Source organism: Vigna umbellata, chromosome 6 (genome assembly GCF_029865625.1).
Source record: "Vigna umbellata cultivar VRB3 chromosome 6, Vumbellata_1.0, whole genome shotgun sequence".
In the NCBI taxonomy this organism is placed as follows: Eukaryota; Viridiplantae; Streptophyta; class Magnoliopsida; order Fabales; family Fabaceae; genus Vigna; species Vigna umbellata.
Window position 1 is genome coordinate 33,190,742 of NC_142170.1, and position 21,123 is coordinate 33,211,864.

At 38.5% G+C, this 21,123-nt stretch overlaps 2 long non-coding RNA genes across 2 annotated transcripts; both read left to right on the forward strand.

Annotated features, from left to right (window-relative positions):
• The first annotated feature begins 14,189 nt into the window (after positions 1 to 14,189).
• LOC148197286 (uncharacterized) lies at positions 14,190 to 17,313 on the forward strand. Its single transcript, XR_015780108.1, has 3 exons — positions 14,190 to 14,577; positions 14,754 to 14,841; positions 16,871 to 17,313. It is a non-coding gene; the product is annotated as an uncharacterized LOC148197286 (long non-coding RNA).
• A 457-nt stretch (positions 17,314 to 17,770) lies between these two features.
• LOC148197287 (uncharacterized) lies at positions 17,771 to 21,068 on the forward strand. The gene is made up of 3 exons (XR_015780461.1): positions 17,771 to 18,345; positions 18,524 to 18,611; positions 20,626 to 21,068. It is a non-coding gene; the product is annotated as an uncharacterized LOC148197287 (long non-coding RNA).
• The last annotated feature ends 55 nt before the right edge of the window (positions 21,069 to 21,123 follow it).

Here is a 21,123-nt window from a genome sequence, read left to right on the forward strand (position 1 = left end):
GGTCGAGCCCAAGCTACTGGGCGGGTGTACGCAATTACTGGTGCGGAAGCAGCAAGTTCAGGTACACTTATCACCAGTACTTGCTTGTTATATGGAATGCAATGTTGTGTGCTGTTTGATTCGGGGGCGACGCACTCCTTCATCTCGAAGGCGTGTGTTGAAAAGCTGGGAATAGTGGAGAGAGATATGCAGTTTGAATTGGTGGTATCTACACCAGCGGCTGGAGAGCTTAGGACATCTACCGTATGCATTAGATGTCCTATTGTGGTAGAGGGGCATAGTTATAAGGTGAATTTAATCTGTTTACCTTTGAAGGACTTGGAGATAATTCTAGGAATGGATTGGCTAGCTGCCAACCATATTATTATTGATTGTGGCAAGAAGGAATTAGTGTTTCCTGAAGAGGATGAAGAATACTTGGGTGTAACTTTCGGTCAATTGAAAGAGGATATAATGGAAGGTGCAAGCTGTTTTCATCATGACGCATGAAGATAAGGAGTTAAGGGGGTTGACAGAAGCACGGATGTACAAGGGGAGCAGTATTGAGAGCACGGTTGTGAATGAATTTCTGGACGTATTTCCAGAAGAGATACCAGGATTGCCTCCTGTTAGAGAGATTGAATTCACCATTGATTTGGTGACAACAGCTGCACCTATATCTGTTCAACCTTACCGGATGGCGCCTGTAGAATTGACCGAGCTTAAGAAACAGATTGAAGAACTTATGGAGAAGCAATTCATCAGACCAAGTGTATCACCATGGGGAGCTCCTGTACTCTTGGTGAAAAAGAAAGATGGTAGCTCTCGGTTATGTATAGACTACAGGAAATTAAATAAGCTGACCATCAAGAACAAATACCCGTTGCCAAGGATAGATGATTTGCTGGATCAGCTGCATGGAGCAACGGTATTTTCAAAAATCGATTTGCGTTCAGGATATCACCAAATAAGGGTTAAGGAGGACGACATCCAGAAGACAGCATTTAGATCACGTTATGGACATTATGAGTACGTGGTCATGCCATTTGGAGTAACGAACGCTCCAGCCATCTTCATGGATTACATGAACCGGATATTCAGACCCTATTTGGATAAGTTTGTAGTTGTGTTTATAGATGATATTCTCATCTACTCCAAAACCAATGCCGAACATGAGGAGCATTTGAGAACAGTACTAACCGTATTGAGGGAGAAAGAGTTGTACGCAAAGCTGTCAAAGTGTGAATTCTGGTTAAAGGAGGTGCAGTTTTTGGGACATGTGATCTCGGCTGAAGGCATTTCAGTGGATCCCTCTAAGGTGAGAGCAGTGTTGGATTGGAAGAGCCCTCGTTCAGTCACAGAAGTGAGGAGTTTTGTGGGACTAGCAGGCTATTACAGACGTTTCATAGAGGGGTTCGCCAAGATAGTGGCTCCACTTACTCAGTTGACTAGAAAGGATCATCCATTCGCTTGGACTGATGAGTGTGAGGAACGGTTCCAGGAGCTGAAGGCGAAACTGACGAGCGCCCCAGTTTTAATTATCCCAGACACGTCCAAGCCATTTGAAGTATACTGTGACGCTTCTCACCATGGTTTAGGCTGTGTGCTCATGCAAGAGAGACGTGCAGTAGCTTACGCGTCTCGCCAGTTGAAGATTCATGAAAAGAATTATCCCACTCACGATTTGGAGTTAGCAGCAGTTGTGTTCGCATTAAAGATTTGGAGGCACTATCTATACGGATCAACATTTCAAGTCTTTAGTGATCACAAGAGCCTCAAATATTTTTGATCAGAGGGAGCTGAATATGAGGCAAAGACGTTGGTTGGAGTTTTTAAAAGATTATGATTTCGAACTGCTGTATCACCCTGGGAAAGCCAATGTAGTGGCAGACGCTCTGAGCAGGAAGGCAGTGCAAGTTTCGTTTATGATGGTGAAAGAGTTTAATTTGGTGGAGAGTTTTAGGGATTTGAGATTACAATTTGATCTAGGAGCGGATGTGATAAGGTGCTGTAATCTTAGAATTTCCAGTGATGTGTTTGACAGAATTTGGAAGAAGCAAAGAGAGGATGAAGAATTGGTGAAGATCTTTGATGCACTCGGTACAGACAAAGCTAAGGAGTTTAATGCTGGAACAGATGGTATGTTACGTTACCTTGGTAGGACGTGCATTCCCAACGATGGCGAGCTGAAGCGGATTATTTTGGAGGAAGCTCATCACAGTCGTCTTAGCATGCACCCTGGCATGACTAAGATGTATCAAGACCTACGAAAATCGTTTTGGTGGCCTGGAATGAAGAGTGATGTTGCACGCTTTGTGGCATCTTGCTTGACCTGTCAACGTGCAAAGGCTGAACACCAACGTCCAGGAGGGTTGCTTCAATCACTGGAAATTCCAGAATGGAAGTGGGACAGCATCTCCATGGATTTTGTGACTCACCTGCCACGAACAGTGAGGAATCATGACTCAATTTGGGTGATCGTGGACAGACTAACGAAGAGCGCTCACTTCCTACCAGTGAATTTGAAGATGTCAATGACGAATTTGGCTAAGTTGTATATCAAGGAGATCGTTCGTCTTCATGGAGTGCCCTCAAGCATCATTTCTGACCGAGACACGAGATTTACATCTCGGTTTTGGCAATCACTGCAAGGCGAATTGGGAAGCAAGCTGCAGATGAGTTCAGCATATCATCCGCAAACTGACGGCCAATCTGAACGTACCATCCAGACACTAGAAGATTTATTGAGGACATGCGTCCTAGACCACTTAGGCGCATGGGATGAGGTCTTGCCACTGGTGGAGTTCACATACAACAATAGTTTCCAATCTAGCATTGGAATGGCGCCGTTTGAAGCTCTCTATGGGAGGAAGTGCAGAACGCCACTTTGCTGGTTCCAGGAAGGGGAGAACGTAATAACTGGACCTGAACTCATCCAGCAAACAACCGAGAAGGTTAAGTTGATCCAAGACAGATTGAAGACGTCCCTGAGCAGGCAGAAATCTTATGCGGATAGAAGAAGGAGGCCTTTGGAGTTTGCTGCAGGAGATCACGTATTCTTGAGACTGAATCCAATCACTGGAGTGGGAAGAGTTGTTCGTCCAAAGAAGCTGTCTCCCAAGTTCATAGGACCGTATCAGATTTTAAAGAAGATTGGACCAGTAGCCTATGAACTCGCGTTACCTCCTCAATTATCAAATTTACATCCGGTCTTCCATGTGTCTCAGCTTAGGAGATACATATCTAATCCTTCTCATGTCTTGGAGCTGGAAAACATCCAACTGCGCCAAGACAGAACATTGGAACTACAACCAGTCCGCATTGAAGATGAACGTACCAAGCTGCATAAAGGAAAAGACATCCGTTTGGTAAAGATTGTATGGGACGAAAAGACTGGAGATTCAACGTGGGAAGTAGAGAGTGCAATGAGGAACTTATATCCACACCTATTCACGGGTAATTTCTAAATTTTCGAGGACGAAAATTTTTGTAGATAGGGAGAATGTGAGATCCTTAATAATTAGCTTAAATTAATCCTGGCACCTCACCCTTAATGCTTGCCACCTCATTCCCAGCCATTTAAAACCCACTTCCTAATCTGATCAAAATTCTGTCTGACGTGCACGAAGCACCACGCTCATCATTCTCTGAAACATTAAAACGCACTAAACTCTGCATGCACACACGCCACTTGTCACGTTGGAATCCTCTAAATCAGAGTTTGGTGTGCATGTGGCAACCTGTGACACGTTCTTCCAATTGAACGTTGGTTTAACCAAAACCAGACTTTTCGAAAACTCTCTCTCACTTGCACGAACTCATCTTCAACCTCTGAACTCACCCTTTCATCTTCTCCAACTTCTCTCTAAAAACCCTAAACTTCTCTCTGCTGTAATCCTTACGTTTCTTCTCCAATCGCGTTTTCAGCACCGTAGGAACAACCACTGCACTAAGAGCTATCCATTGGACCGAACAGCTTCAAAGACTGACACTGGTGAGTCCCTTTCGTAGTTCGTCCTTAGGTTCTGGAAAAATAGAGTTTTAGTTGCATGCAAACTGGTATTCTAAGAGTTCTGTAATCTGTGGTTAGATTTGGTTCTGGAAGAGTCAAGAATCCTAAGCAAAACGTAGTTGGACGAAGCCATTTTATACATCTAGAACAAGCTTGAATTTCAATCCGGGTAAGGGAAGTTTATATGTTTAATTTATACTGTTTGATTTATGATCTGAGATGCATGTATGGAAAGCATGATGTTTGAGTATTTAGAAACGTTTACTGATATGGAATATGATTTCTGGTTTGTTTTGCATGTGTGAAAAATATGAAGTTGAGTTGTTAGAAATGATCACTGATATCTGATATGCATTCTGGTTTGGATGAATCTGTCATGAACTGATACGGCTTGTATGAATTATATTTGATGTTGAATTTGTTTTAAATGCATGTTGAGTTGATTATGGATGAATGGAGAATGGCTATTGTGTGGTTGGAATGATTTTAAATGTTGAAATCTGCATGATGATGATGTTTGAAGGGAATTAAACCTGAAATGGAAGTATAAAGTTGGAAAATGGAAATCTGGAAAAATTCTGCTAAGTGTGAAAAATCTAAATTTTCTAATCCTTCTCTGTTGCTAAAAGGACGTTCGTCACTGTACGGTCTTAGACCGTTCGGTTTTTGGTTAACATGACTTAGATTGGAATTCATTCATTTGGAATGAATTCTGCTCGAGAACGAGCGTCCCCCAATTGAGTGAATGAGCGTTCGTTCTGCTCAGTATAGATCAAGATTTAAAACTTTATAAATAAGTGACGTTCGGTCTTAAGTCGAGCGTTCGTCCTCAATGGCGTTCGGCCTCATGTCGAGCGTTCGTCCTTATTGTTGTTCGACCTTATGTCGAACGTTAGTTCTAGAGAGCGTTCGTCCTTATACTGAACGTTCGTCCAAAGTTGGCGTTCGGTCCTATACCGAAACGCTCGTCCTATAAAGCGCTTGGGTTATAACCAGCGTTAGTGCTGATTCGTGCTTGGTCATTGACCTAGCGTTCGTCCACAGCAGGGTTCGGTTTCTAACTGAACGCTCGTCCTTATTATTGAATTCTGAGCGAACGTAATTGACGTTCGTCCAAAGTAAATTTCTGAACGTTCATTCATTGACAGTAAGAGTTGTTTTCTGTACTTTAAATATTCTGGTTATTTATCTAAGTTATTCTGTAAGATAATTATTTCTTTTGATTCAACCTAAAGTTCTTGTACTCAACATCTTCTAAGTATTATTCTGAACTTCTAAATTCAATCTCATCTAAATTCTTTAAGAATTCTTAATGTCCATCAGTGAATAAGAGTTCGTTTCTTTTGTTCAGAAACGTGAAATCAAAGTTCTGTAATAAGTTCGTTTTATTTGAGTAAAGAATGCATGACGTTAATGTTAAGAGAGTGGAACACAGAATGAAATGTGAAAATGAGAAATGTTTAATGTGGACGAATGATATGTTGAACGAATTATTGGAATTGGATTTTTACGAGCGTTCCAGGGAGGAACGTCTCTTATATGATTGAATATTGAATTGGTAAGGTATGACTGTGGTTAGTTAATGCTGGCTTGGTCCATCCTGATATTCCGTGATACACCTCTTCAAGTAGAAGGGGGTAGTCATGCGTGGGAATGGCAGGAGGTCCTTAGTCCATAAGTTAACATGGGCGACGTAAGAACGGACTTACCTCGAGTGGCAGCTGTTTGGTGTTACCCAGTTACTACACCACTCGGGTGCAAGGACGCCTGTAACTACATGGTTCATACAGTCCGGACGGTCGGTCTTATTATATACCTTTATATGATTATTATTTGATGAATTACATGCTGTATGTGTGTTTAGAAATGTAACTGTATGTGTTGATTGTATAAATTAAATATTATAAGCTTACCCTTGCATTTCCATTGTGTTGTCTCTTGTACATGTATACTCCGTCTTGTCAAATGCAATGATCATCCGTTGTGGATGTGAGCAGATGGTGGTGCATCCCTTGAAGCAATGCTGGAAGAAGAAAATTTGGACGACTCCAATCTGGTTGAAGTTGAAGTAAAGGCCGAGCCTTAGAGTGCTCGTTTGTATTTAGGCTGTATATGTTAGCATAGTTATAACGTTCGGCCACCTATTTTGTAAGGCCGTTCGCCTTATTCATCTCTGATGTATTTTGGTGCTCGTTAGTTTATGTATTTAGAGCGTTTCTTGTTTCATTGGTATATGTATGCGTTTACGCGTCCTTGTACTGATGCCGTTAGGCTTTAATCCTGTTTTAAATGCAAAGACTGTTTGTGATTACTGTTAATTGTAATTAATTCTGAATTATAGTGATTACTGTATTTTGGGATGTTACATTAGTGGTATCAGAGCAGTTTTGTTCTTCTAAGGACACTGTAGGGTTATGAGTGCACTGTGTTTTGCTGTGTGCTTATTGCATGTTTAATGAGTTATTATTGTTTTAACTCTTGGACATAACTAATGCTCGTTTTGTTTTTCTCTGCATCCAGAGAACAAATGGCACCTAGACTTCCTCCTCCTCCTCAACCGAATGAGTCCGAAACGTCCAACAACACTAGATTGTGGAAACCGTGGTGGAAAGATTGCATCAACCAAATACCACGTTGCTGGAGCAAAAACGCCACCCTGATGCAGCAAAACCAAGCTGCTATGCAAGGTTTGGAGGCCTCGCGTGTCAATTCTGAAAACACGCAAAGGCAGTTGATGGAAATCTTGGCTGCAACTAGAGGTCGCCTGGAGCATCTTCTTCAAACGCTGCTCAACCTGCTGCCGAGTGGAGTTTGGAGAGCTTTCTGCAGCATCACCAGCTAAGTTCAGTGGGAAGTGCCTCCCTGATGAGGCTGATCAGTGGCTGAGGGATATGGAGAGGATTTTTAACGCCAAAAGGTGTCCGGATGAGAACAGGTTGGCGTATACAGAATACTTATTAACTGGAGAAGCAAGCCATTGGTGGACGAGCACAAGGGCCATACTGGTAGACGCTCACCGCCCTGTTACTTGGGAAGTATTCCGTAATAAGTTTTATGAGGAATATTTCCCTGACAGCGTAAAGTTTGCAAAGGAGGTGGAGTTTTTACAACTGGTTCAAGGTGGAATGTCTGTATCAGAATACACCAATAAGTTTAAACACCTTGTCAGATTCAATACAATGGCCACTAGTGAGGAGTGGCAGTGCAGAAAATTTGAAAACGGTTTGCGCAGTGATTTGAAGGTTGTAATTTCCAGCTTGTGTATCCGAACATTCCCTGCTATGGTGGAAAGAGCTAAGGTGTTAGAGAAGAATTTGGCAGAGGCAGAACGTACAAGAAACAGCAAACAGTAAGGGGGCCAATTGTCTCAAGGGGGAATGTGAATCAGAGAGGATCCCCTTACGCTCGTCCAGCAGCCAACACAAGTGGATCTCAAGCCTTGATTCCTGCTGGACAGTCTGGACAGCAAGGTAGTATCACTTGTTTTCAGTGTGGAGGGCCACACTACCGTTCATCATGCCCTCAGTTGGCGAGAGGAAAATCTTGTACTCGTTGCGGAAGAAGTGGACATGGAACGAATGAGTGCAACTCTGGTGGGAGAGCAGTCATGAGGCCGCCAAACGCAGGAGAAATCAGCAAGGAAGGGGTGGTCGAGCCCAAGCTACTGGGCGTGTGTACGCAATTACTGGTGCGGAAGCAGCAAGTTCAGGTACACTTATCACCAGTACTTGCTTGTTATATGGAATGCAATGTTGTGTGCTGTTTGATTCGGGGGCGACGCACTCCTTCATCTCGAAGGCGTGTGTTGAAAAGCTGGGAATAGTGGAGAGAGATATGCAGTTTGAATTGGTGGTATCAACACCAGCGGCTGGAGAGCTTAGGACATCTACCGTATGCATTAGATGTCCTATTGTGGTAGAGGGGCATAGTTATAAGGTGAATTTAATCTGTTTACCTTTGAAGGACTTGGAGATAATTCTAGGAATGGATTGGCTAGCTGCCAACCATATTATTATTGATGTGGCAAGAAGGAATTAGTGTTTCCTGAAGAGGATGAAGAATACTTGGGTGTAACTTTCGGTCAATTGAAAGAGGATATAATGGAAGGTGCAAGCTGTTTTCTCATCATGACGCATGAAGATAAGGAGTTAAGGGGGTTGACAGAAGCACGGATGTACAAGGGGAGCAGTATTGAGAGCACGGTTGTGAATGAATTTCTGGACGTATTTCCAGAAGAGATACCAGGATTGCCTCCTGTTAGAGAGATTGAATTCACCATTGATTTGGTGACAACAGCTGCACCTATATCTGTTCAACCTTACCGGATGGCGCCTGCAGAATTGACCGAGCTTAAGAAACAGATTGAAGAACTTATGGAGAAGCAATTCATCAGACCAAGTGTATCACCATGGGGAGCTCCTGTACTCTTGGTGAAAAAGAAAGATGGTAGCTCTCGGTTATGTATAGACTACAGGCAATTAAATAAGCTGACCATCAAGAACAAATACCCGTTGCCAAGGATAGACGATTTGCTGGATCAGCTGCATGGAGCAACGGTATTTTCAAAAATTGATTTGCGTTCAGGATATCACCAAATAAGGGTTAAGGAGGACGACATCCAGAAGACAGCATTTAGATCACGTTATGGACATTATGAGTACGTGGTCATGCCATTCGGAGTAACGAACGCTCCAGCCATCTTCATGGATTACATGAACCGGATATTCAGACCCTATTTGGATAAGTTTGTAGTTGTGTTTATAGATGATATTCTCATCTACTCCAAAAGCAATGCCGAACATGAGGAGCATTTGAGAACAGTACTAACCGTATTGAGGGAGAAAGAGTTGTACGCAAAGCTGTCAAAGTGTGAATTCTGGTTAAAGGAGGTGCAGTTTTTGGGACATGTGATCTCGGCTGAAGGCATTTCAGTGGATCCCTCTAAGGTGAGAGCAGTGTTGGATTGGAAGAGCCCTCGTTCAGTCACAGAAGTGAGGAGTTTTGTGGGACTAGCAGGCTATTACAGACGTTTCATAGAGGGGTTCGCCAAGATAGTGGCTCCACTTACTCAGTTGACTAGAAAGGATCATCCATTCGCTTGGACTGATGAGTGTGAGGAACGGTTCCAGGAGCTGAAGGCGAAACTGACGAGCGCCCCAGTTTTAATTATCCCAGACACGTCCAAGCCATTTGAAGTATACTGTGACGCTTCTCACCATGGTTTAGGCTGTGTGCTCATGCAAGAGAGACGTGCAGTAGCTTACGCGTCTCGCCAGTTGAAGATTCATGAAAAGAATTATCCCACTCACGATTTGGAGTTAGCAGCAGTTGTGTTCGCATTAAAGATTTGGAGGCACTATCTATACGGATCAACATTTCAAGTCTTTAGTGATCACAAGAGCCTCAAATATTTGTTTGATCAGAGGGAGCTGAATATGAGGCAAAGACGTTGGTTGGAGTTTTTAAAAGATTATGATTTCGAACTGCTGTATCACCCTGGGAAAGCCAATGTAGTGGCAGACGCTCTGAGCAGGAAGGCAGTGCAAGTTTCGTTTATGATGGTGAAAGAGTTTAATTTGGTGGAGAGTTTTAGGGATTTGAGATTACAATTTGATCTAGGAGCGGATGTGATAAGGTGCTGTAATCTTAGAATTTCCAGTGATGTGTTTGACAGAATTTGGAAGAAGCAAAGAGAGGATGAAGAATTGGTGAAGATCTTTGATGCACTCGGTACAGACAAAGCTAAGGAGTTTAATGCTGGAACAGATGGTATGTTACGTTACCTTGGTAGGACGTGCATTCCCAACGATGGCGAGCTGAAGCGGATTATTTTGGAGGAAGCTCATCACAGTCGTCTTAGCATGCACCCTGGCATGACTAAGATGTATCAAGACCTACGAAAATCGTTTTGGTGGCCTGGAATGAAGAGTGATGTTGCACGCTTTGTGGCATCTTGCTTGACCTGTCAACGTGCAAAGGCTGAACACCAACGTCCAGGAGGGTTGCTTCAATCACTGGAAATTCCAGAATGGAAGTGGGACAGCATCTCCATGGATTTTGTGACTCACCTGCCACGAACAGTGAGGAATCATGACTCAATTTGGGTGATCGTGGACAGACTAACGAAGAGCGCTCACTTCCTACCAGTGAATTTGAAGATGTCAATGACGAATTTGGCTAAGTTTGTATATCAAGGAGATCGTTCGTCTTCATAGTGCCCTCAAGCTCATTTCTGACCGAGACACGAGATTTACATCTCGGTTTTTGGCAATCACTGCAAGGGCGATTGGGAAGCAAGCTGCAGATGAGTTCAGCATATCATCCGCAAACTGACGGCCAATCTGACGTACCATCCAGACACTAGAAGATTTATTGAGGACATGCGTCCTAGACCACTTAGGCGCATGGGATGAGGTCTTGCCACTGGTGGAGTTCACTACAACAATAGTTTCCAATCTAGCATTGGAATGGCGCCGTTTGAAGCTCTCTATGGGAGGAAGTGCAGAACGCCACTTTGCTGGTTCCAGGAAGGGAGAACGTAATACTGGACCTGAACTCATCCAGCAAACAACCGAGAAGGTTAATTGATCAAGACAGATTGAAGACGTCCCTGAGCAGGCAGAAATCTTATGCGGATAGAAGAAGGAGGCCTTTGGAGTTTGCTGCAGGAGATCACGTATTCTTGAGACTGAATCCAATCACTGGAGTGGAGAGTTGTTCGTCCAAAGAAGCTGTCTCCCAAGTTCATAGGACCGTATCAGATTTTAAAGAAGATTGGACCAGTAGCCTATGAACTCGCGTTACCTCCTCAATTATCAAATTTACATCCGGTCTTCCATGTGTCTCAGCTTAGGAGATACATATCTAATCCTTCTCATGTCTTGGAGCTGAAAACATCCAACTGCGCCAAGACAGAACATTGGAACTACAACCAGTCCGCATTGAAGATGAACGTACCAAGCTGCATAAAGGAAAAGACATCCGTTGGTAAAGATTGTAATGGGACGAAAAGACGGAGATTCAACGTGGGAAGTAGAGAGTGCAATGAGGAACTTATATCCACACTACTTATTCACGGGTAATTTCTAATTTTCGGACGAAATTTTTGTAGATAGGGAGAATGTGAGATCCTTATATTAGCTTAAATTAATCCTGGCACCTCACCCTTAATGCTTGCCACCTCATTCCAGCCATTTAAAACCCACTCCCTAATCTGATCAAAATTCTGTCTGACGTGCACGAAGCACCACGCTCATCATTCTCTGAAACATTAAAAACGCACTAAACTCTCATGCACACACGCCACTTGTCACGTTGGAATCCTCTAAATCAGAGTTTGGTGTGCATGGCAACCTGTGACACGTTCTTCCAATTGAACGTTGGTTTAACCAAAACCAGACTTTTCGAAAACTCTCTCTCACTTGCACGACTCATCTTCAACCTCTGAACTCACCCTTTCATCTTCTCCAACTTCTCTCTAAAAACCCTAAACTTCTCTCTGCTGCTTAATCCTACGTTTCTTCTCTCCAATCGCGTTTTCAGCACCGAAGGAACAACCACGGCACTAAGAGCTATCCATTGTCCGAACAGCTTCAAAGACTGACACTGGTGAGTCCCTTTCGTAGTTTCGTCCTTAGGTTCTGGAAAAAATAGAGTTTTAGTTGCATGCAACTGGTATTCTAAGAGTTTGTAATCTGTGGTTAGATTTGGTTCTGGAAGAGTCAGATCCTAAGCAAAACGTAGTTGGACGAAGCCATTTATACATCTAGAACAAGCTTGAATTTCAATCCGGTTAGGGAAGTTTATATGTTTTAATTTATACTGTTTGATTTTATGACTGAGATGCATGTATGGAAAGCATGATTTTGAGTATTTAGAAACGTTTACTGATATGAATATGATTTCTGGTTTGTTTGCATGTGTGAAAATATGGAAGTTGAGTTGTTAGAATGATCACTGATATCTGATATGCATTCTGGTTTGGATGATATGTCATGAACTGATACGGCTTGTATGAATTATATTTGATGTTAATTTGTTTTTAAATGCATGTTGAGTTGATTATGGATGATGGAGAATGGCTATTGTGTGGTTGGAATGATTTTAATGTTGAAATCTGCATGATTGATGATGTTTGAAAGGGATTAAACCTGAAATGGAAGTAATAAAGTTGGAAATGGAAATCTGGAAAATTCTGCTAAGTGTGAAAAATCTAAATTTTCTAATCCTTCTCTGTTGCTAAAAGGACGTTCGTCACTGTACGGTCTTAGACCGTTCGGTTTTTGGTTACATACTTAGATTGGATTCATTCATTTGGAATGAATTCTGCTCGAGAACGAGCGTCCCGCCAATTGATCAATATCCCCAATTGAGTGAATGATCGTTCGTCTGCTCAGTATAGATCAAGATTTAAAACTTTATAAATAAGTGACGTTCGGTCTTAAGTCGAGCGTTCGTCCTCAATGGCGTTCGGCCTCATGTCGAGCGTTCGTCCTTATTGTTGTTCGACCTTATGTCGAACGTTAGTTCTAGAGAGCGTTCGTCCTTATACTGAACGTTCGTCCAAAGTTGGCGTTCGGTCCTATACCGAAACGCTCGTCCTATAAAGCGCTTGGGTTATAACCAGCGTTAGTGCTGATTCGTGCTTGGTCATTGACCTAGCGTTCGTCCACAGCAGGTTCGGTTTCTAACTGAACGCTCGTCCTTATTATTGAATTCTGAGCGAACGTAATTGACGTTCGTCCAAAGTAAATTTCTGAACGTTCATTCATTGACAGTAAGAGTTTTTCTGTACTTTAAATATTCTGGTTATTTATCTAAGTTATTCTGTAAGATAATTATTTCTTTTGATTCAACCTAAAGTTCTTGTACTCAACATCTTCTAAGTATTATTCTGAACTTCTAAATTCAATCTCATCTAAATTCTTTAAGAATTCTTAATGTCCATCAGTGAATAAGAGTTCGTTTCTTTTGTTCAGAAACGTGAAATCAAAGTTCTGTAATAAGTTCGTTTTATTTGAGTAAAGAATGCATGACGTTAATGTTAAGAGAGTGGAACACAGAATGAAAATGTGAAAATGAGAAATGTTTAATGTGGACGAATGATATGTTGAACGAATTATTGGAATTGGATTTTTACGAGCGTTCCAGGGAGGAACGTCTCTTATATGATTGAATATTGAATTGGTAAGGTATGACTGTGGTTAGTTAATGCTGGCTTGGTCCATCCTGATATTCCGTGATACACCTCTTCAAGTAGAAGGGGGTAGTCATGCGTGGGAATGGCAGGAGGTCCTTAGTCCATAAGTTAACATGGGCGACGTAAGAACGGACTTACCTCGAGTGGCAGCTGTTTGGTGTTACCCAGTTACTACACCACTCGGGTGCAAGGACGCCTGTAACTACATGGTTCATACAGTCCGGACGGTCGGTCTTATTATATACCTTTATATGATTATTATTTGATGAATTACATGCTGTATGTGTGTTTAGAAATGTAACTGTATGTGTTGATTGTATAAATTAAATATTATAAGCTTACCCTTGCATTTCCATTGTGTTGTCTCTTGTACATGTATACTCCGTCTTGTCAAATGCAATGATCATCCGTTGTGGATGTGAGCAGATGGTGGTGCATCCCTTGAAGCAATGCTGGAAGAAGAAAATTTGGACGACTCCAATCTGGTTGAAGTTGAAGTAAAGGCCGAGCCTTAGAGTGCTCGTTGTAGTTAGGCTGTATATGTTAGCATAGTTATAACGTTCGGCCACCTATTTTGTAAGGCCGTTCGCCTTATTCATCTCTGATGTATTTTGGTGCTCGTTAGTTTATGTATTTAAGAGCGTTCACTCTTGGTTTCATTGTATGCGTATATACGCGTCCTATGTACTGATGCCGTTAGGCTTTTAATCCTGTTTTAATGCAAAGACTGTTTGTGATTACTGTTAATTGTAATTAATTCTGAATTATAGTGATTACTGTATTTTGGGATGTTACAGTGATCAAACTATAAAATTTAACATTTTAATAATAAATATTTTTTTTACACAAAATAGTCTGTCACATTTAGAAAATAATTGAATGATTAAATTTATGTTTAAATATAAAATCTGTTTTAGTTTGTAAAATATTTAAAATTAAAATGAATATAAGGTATAAGAAAAAAAATTCATTGGACGGTCAACCAATGAGGCTAGCGAATCTAAAAGGCAACCGAGAGGGTTGGACGGTCGACCAATGAGGCTAGCGAATCTAAAAGGCAACCGAGAGGGTAGTGATGTCTTTTCACCGTGAAAGGTTAATAGAGGTGGCGCCAACATAATGTCACGTGGCAGTGCATTAAATAAGCTCCCACTCACACATCACTTGCCACCTCACGGTAACTGTTTTCCTTTTTCTCTTTGAGTTTTCTTTTCTCTCTCTTCAGTTCTCAATTCGCATTCATTATGCACTCATCAGAGCATCGTTCTTCTCAGCGTGCGTTTCCGTTGCAGCAATGGAGTTTGAGCGCCCAACCGCCGCACCGCTCAACTCGCCATGACTACGACGAGGCCTCCATGGAGCGCAGCAAGAGCTTCGTCAACGCCTTGCAAGTTTCCTCTCTCTTATCTCTTATTTTTTCTTCTTTGCCGTTCTTGCTTTAATTTGAGGTCTGTGTTTGTTTGATTGACTTCACCAATGGCATTTCGGATGCATTTTCTTTTTCCTTTTCGCAATTTCATTCGTCGCGTATCTTCTCAGCGTGCGTTTTCGGTTCCGTTGCAGCAATGGAGTATGAGCGCCCAACCGCCGCACCGCTCAACTCCGCCATGACCTACGACGAGGCCTCCATGGTTTCGTCAACGCCTTGCAGGTTTTTTCTCGCTTATCTCTTATCTTTTCTCTTTTCTTTACCGTTCTTGTTTTAATTTCAGATGTCTGTTTGGTTGACTTTGCCGTTCTTTGCAGTTTGGGAGTTGTTTTCTTTTAGGTAAATGTTTTCCAATGTGTGGGGTTGGGGGGGTTGGGTTGGCTTTCTTTCTGCTTTTATCTGTCATGCAGTGGTTGTCGTATCACTGGTTCACCTTGTTGTTGCTGGTTTATTACACAAGTCACTTTTGTTTATAGTGAGTACACAAATCACTTATGGTTGTCACCTGTGTGCAAACAACTTCTAATTATAATGTTTGGACCTTCCCTTATAGATAAGACTTTGCAGAAAAAAATAATAAGAACCTCAAGTGGTGAACAAGTTTAACTGTTTAAGTTTAATTCATGCTATAGAAAGTTACAAAAATTACAATAGCTTTGGACACTCACAAACAATACTTAACACACCACTATAACACTGGAAAATTGAAAGAATTAGAGATTAGGATGTCTACATAGGCTACGGAGGTTAGACCATCTAGGGTGCCAACATTGGGATCTTGTAAGTTGATGGTTATTGGATTTGCCTGATTTTAACAATCATAATGAGCTTTTAGACCATCACATCTAAGGTGCTAAGTTTTTGAAGGGTTATATGAATCATGCAAAGAGTTAAAGTTTGACACTATGAATTCTCGAGCTTTGAAGTTAATTGGTTATGGTGTTGAGAATTTTAAAGTTTATGTACTTTTTAAGTCTAACTAAGTACTGTTTCTTTGTACTCATGTCATGTCCATGATTTTATACAACTAGTGCTAAATTTTATACAATCTGCCACGATACTTAATTTTACTTACTATATTATTTCCCACCAAAATGTCTAATTCATGTTTCTCACTATTTTTTTTCAAAGTGGTGTAAATAATTATGGTGTTTTCTATGCGTTCTACTGGCTTGTAAACACAAGGCAAATAAATAAATTTAAAATAATTCAGAGAGTTTTTAAGCGTGATAATTGAGAAAAATAAATTAATTTCAGATCTTTCTAAGCTAATTGTATTTTTTTTATTAAGTTGTGTTTAGGGTCTAATTTATTGTTTTTATGACATTTTTGATTTACAGAGTAAAATTCTTGATTTTGTAAATGTGTTAATACAATGATTTTAGCTATTATTTTAGGGTAATTATAATTTTGATTAATTCTAACTTAGTAAAAACTATAATTCTCATTTTAATTCCTAGATACAGTGGAGATTAATAATTGTTCTGTGAATTCTATTCCATTAAAAAAGAAACTAGGATTTTATTGTGTTGAGAGTTAGTTCACTGTCATTTCAATTTAAGGATTTTAACTAATAAGTTCTTTTATTTATAATTTTTACTAACGAGCTTTTGATTTTGACTGAGTTTCTAGCTTTTTTTTTTGCATGCGGTACATACTACATAGTATTACAACTATGTGTTATTTTTTTACTTGAATAATAGTAAATAAATAAATAAGTATAAAATACTATCAACTAATACATGATTAAATTGAATGAATTTTTAAGAAAATAAAAACTTAATTGAAAAATAAATAACTTTCTATAGTTTAAATGTTTATTTTTTTCCTTTCAGTTTTAAAAAATTAAAGAAAAGCAGAATAAGATTTTCTTTATAAAAGGTTTAAAGTGTATAAAAGGAAATCAGTGGAAGTGTATAAAAGGTTAAAACTGTATGAAGTTTTTTAATTTTTCTTTATCTGAACATAATGTATTCATGTTCCAATAGGTCTTTTATTTCAGTTTAAGGAGTTTAAGGAATAAAGGCACATTATTCAAAAAAATTCATGAAGCTTGGTAGCAAAAACGCACCTTGTGTAGTTATTGCATAATCATCACAATTCATTAGGATTTAGGATGTTATTATTAGTATTTTGTTGTTTTCTTATAACTTGTTATTTTCACCCTATCTTTTACCTTCTAATCATATTTCTATCATTAATTTGACTTTACGAAGACATAAAAGCTTTGAATTTTACTTCATAATTTCAGGTGGTACACTTTTTCTATTTCATAGAAAGGCTTTGAGGTACTTTAGAAAGTATGGATATAATTGGAGAAAGAAAAAGGATGGAAAGACGGTGAAAGAAGCTCATGAGGTTTCTTATTCTATTTCATAGCTAGTTTCTTTTACTGTTTTAAGAGATTTCAGTTTTATTTTGCTTTTATAAAATATCTTTGCTGTTTCAAGAGTAGTAGTTTTAGTTTCTATCCTGTTTTAGTATTCTGTTTCAGATTTGATAGTGAGATTCTTAGTTATTTGTTGTTTTTAGATAGTGAGTTTCTATCCACTTCTCTTAACTTCCTTTTATAGTTTCAAACTTGTTTAGGTCCATACATTGAGGTTCTTAGTTGAGTTTTCCAGGTTTTGCATGATTACTTGTCTACTATTTTTAGTTCTTGATTGTGAATGATTTATTGAGTTTCTAATTTGAGTTCATAGTTTCTAGCTAGATTTTACAATTTCTTTTAATAGAATTGAATAGTTTTTACACAATTTCTTTTAATAGAATTGAATAGTTTTTACATGAAATGTGAGTTTCGAACTAGTTTTGACAGATTTTATCTTTGTGAGATTTGAACCTTGCCTTACTTTCTTTCACTGTGTGATGCGTTCCTGTTTATTTACATTTCAGAACTTGTATTGTTTATGTTATGCATTCGTGAATGATTTATGCATTCATTTTTCATAACACCTCCCTTTGATATGTTAATTAATGTGATTATTCTATTTGTATGGTTTATTACTGTATTTATGGGATGTTACAAGTTTTCAAAACAAAAAATAAAATTTAGAGAAATAAAAATAAAGACAACCATTTAAATTTTTATACACAATTAAATAATAAATGAAATCATTTAACTTAAATAATGAGTGATCAAACTATAAAATTTAACATTTTAATAATAAATATTTTTTTTACACAAAATAGTCTGTCACATTTAGAAAATAATTGAATGATTAAATTTATGTTTAAATATAAAATCTGTTTTAGTTTGTAAAATATTTAAAATTAAAATGAATATAAGGTATAAGAAAAAAAAATTCATTGGACGGTCAACCAATGAGGCTAGCGAATCTAAAAGGCAACCGAGAGGGTTGGACGGTCGACCAATGAGGCTAGCGAATCTAAAAGGCAACCGAGAGGGTAGTGATGTCTTTTCACCGTGAAAGGTTAATAGAGGTGGCGCCAACATAATGTCACGTGGCAGTGCATTAAATAAGCTCCCACTCACACATCACTTGCCACCTCACGGTAACTGTTTTCCTTTTTCTCTTTGAGTTTTCTTTTCTCTCTCTTCAGTTCTCAATTCGCATTCATTATGCACTCATCAGAGCATCGTTCTTCTCAGCGTGCGTTTCCGTTGCAGCAATGGAGTTTGAGCGCCCAACCGCCGCACCGCTCAACTCGCCATGACTACGACGAGGCCTCCATGGAGCGCAGCAAGAGCTTCGTCAACGCCTTGCAAGTTTCCTCTCTCTTATCTCTTATTTTTTCTTCTTTGCCGTTCTTGCTTTAATTTGAGGTCTGTGTTTGTTTGATTGACTTCACCAATGGCATTTCGGATGCATTTTCTCTTTTTCCTTTTCGCAATTTCATTCGTCGCGTATCTTCTCAGCGTGCGTTTTCGGTTCCGTTGCAGCAATGGAGTATGAGCGCCCAACCGCCGCACCGCTCAACTCCGCCATGACCTACGACGAGGCCTCCATGGTTTCGTCAACGCCTTGCAGGTTTTTTCTCGCTTATCTCTTATCTTTTCTCTTTTCTTTACCGTTCTTGTTTTAATTTCAGATGTCTGTTTGGTTGACTTTGCCGTTCTTTGCAGTTTGGGAGTTGTTTTCTTTTAGGTAAATGTTTTCCAATGTGTGGGGTTGGGGTTGGGGTTGGGTTGGCTTTCTTTCTGCTTTTATCTGTCATGCAGTGGTTGTCGTATCACTGGTTCACCTTGTTGTTGCTGGTTTATTACACAAGTCACTTTTGTTTATAGTGAGTACACAAATCACTTATGGTTGTCACCTGTGTGCAAACAACTTCTAATTATAATGTTTGGACCTTCCCTTATAGATAAGACTTTGCAGAAAAAAATAATAAGAACCTCAAGTGGTGAACAAGTTTAACTGTTTAAGTTTAATTCATGCTATAGAAAGTTACAAAAATTACAATAGCTTTGGACACTCACAAACAATACTTAACACACCACTATAACACTGGAAAATTGAAAGAATTAGAGATTAGGATGTCTACATAGGCTACGGAGGTTAGACCATCTAGGGTGCCAACATTGGGATCTTGTAAGTTGATGGTTATTGGATTTGCCTGATTTTAACAATCATAATGAGCTTTTAGACCATCACATCTAAGGTGCTAAGTTTTTGAAGGGTTATATGAATCATGCAAAGAGTTAAAGTTTGACACTATGAATTCTCGAGCTTTGAAGTTAATTGGTTATGGTGTTGAGAATTTTAAAGTTTATGTACTTTTTAAGTCTAACTAAGTACTGTTTCTTTGTACTCATGTCATGTCCATGATTTTATACAACTAGTGCTAAATTTTATACAATCTGCCACGATACTTAATTTTACTTACTATATTATTTCCCACCAAAATGTCTAATTCATGTTTCTCACTATTTTTTTTTCAAAGTGGTGTAAATAATTATGGTGTTTTCTATGCGTTCTACTGGCTTGTAAACACAAGGCAAATAAATAAATTTAAAATAATTCAGAGAGTTTTTAAGCGTGATAATTGAGAAAAATAAATTAATTTCAGATCTTTCTAAGCTAATTGTATTTTTTTTATTAAGTTGTGTTTAGGGTCTAATTTATTGTTTTTATGACATTTTTGATTTACAGAGTAAAATTCTTGATTTTGTAAATGTGTTAATACAATGATTTTAGCTATTATTTTAGGGTAATTATAATTTTGATTAATTCTAACTTAGTAAAAACTATAATTCTCATTTTAATTCCTAGATACAGTGGAGATTAATAATTGTTCTGTGAATTCTATTCCATTAAAAAAGAAACTAGGATTTTATTGTGTTGAGAGTTAGTTCACTGTCATTTCAATTTAAGGATTTTAACTAATAAGTTCTTTTATTTATAATTTTTACTAACGAGCTTTTGATTTTGACTGAGTTTCTAGCTTTGTTTTTGTTTTTGCATGCGGTACATACTACATAGTATTACAACTATGTGTTATTTTTTACTTGAATAATAGTAAATAAATAAATAAGTATAAAATACTATCAACTAATACATGATTAAATTGAATGAATTTTTAAGAAAATAAAAACTTAATTGAAAAATAAATAACTTTCTATAGTTTAAATGTTTATTTTTTTCCTTTCAGTTTTAAAAAAATTAAAGAAAAGCAGAATAAGATTTTCTTTATAAAAGGTTTAAAGTGTATAAAAGGTTAAAACTGTATGAAGTTTTTTAATTTTTCTTTATCTGAACATAATGTATTCATGTTCCAATAGGTCTTTTATTTCAGTTTAAGGAGTTTAAGGAATAAAGGCACATTATTCAAAAAAATTCATGAAGCTTGGTAGCAAAAACGCACCTTGTGTAGTTATTGCATAATCATCACAATTCATTAGGATTTAGGATGTTATTATTAGTATTTTGTTGTTTTCTTATAACTTGTTATTTTCACCCTATCTTTTACCTTCTAATCATATTTCTATCATTAATTTGACTTTACGAAGACATAAAAGCTTTGAATTTTACTTCATAATTTCAGGTGGTACACTTTTTCTATTTCATAGAAAGGCTTTGAGGTACTTTAGAAAGTATGGATATAATTGGAGAAAGAAAAAGGATGGAAAGACGGTGAAAGAAGCTCATGAGGTTTCTTATTCTATTTCATAGCTAGTTTCTTTTACTGTTTTAAGAGATTTCAGTTTTATTTTGCTTTTATAAAATATCTTTGCTGTTTCAAGAGTAGTAGTTTTAGTTTCTATCCTGTTTTAGTATTCTGTTTCAGATTTGATAGTGAGATTCTTAGTTATTTGTTGTTTTTAGATAGTGAGTTTCTATCCACTTCTCTTAACTTCCTTTTATAGTTTCAAACTTGTTTAGGTCCATACATTGAGGTTCTTAGTTGAGTTTTCCAGGTTTTGCATGATTACTTGTCTACTATTTTTAGTTCTTGATTGTGAATGATTTATTGAGTTTCTAATTTGAGTTCATAGTTTCTAGCTAGATTTTACAATTTCTTTTAATAGAATTGAATAGTTTT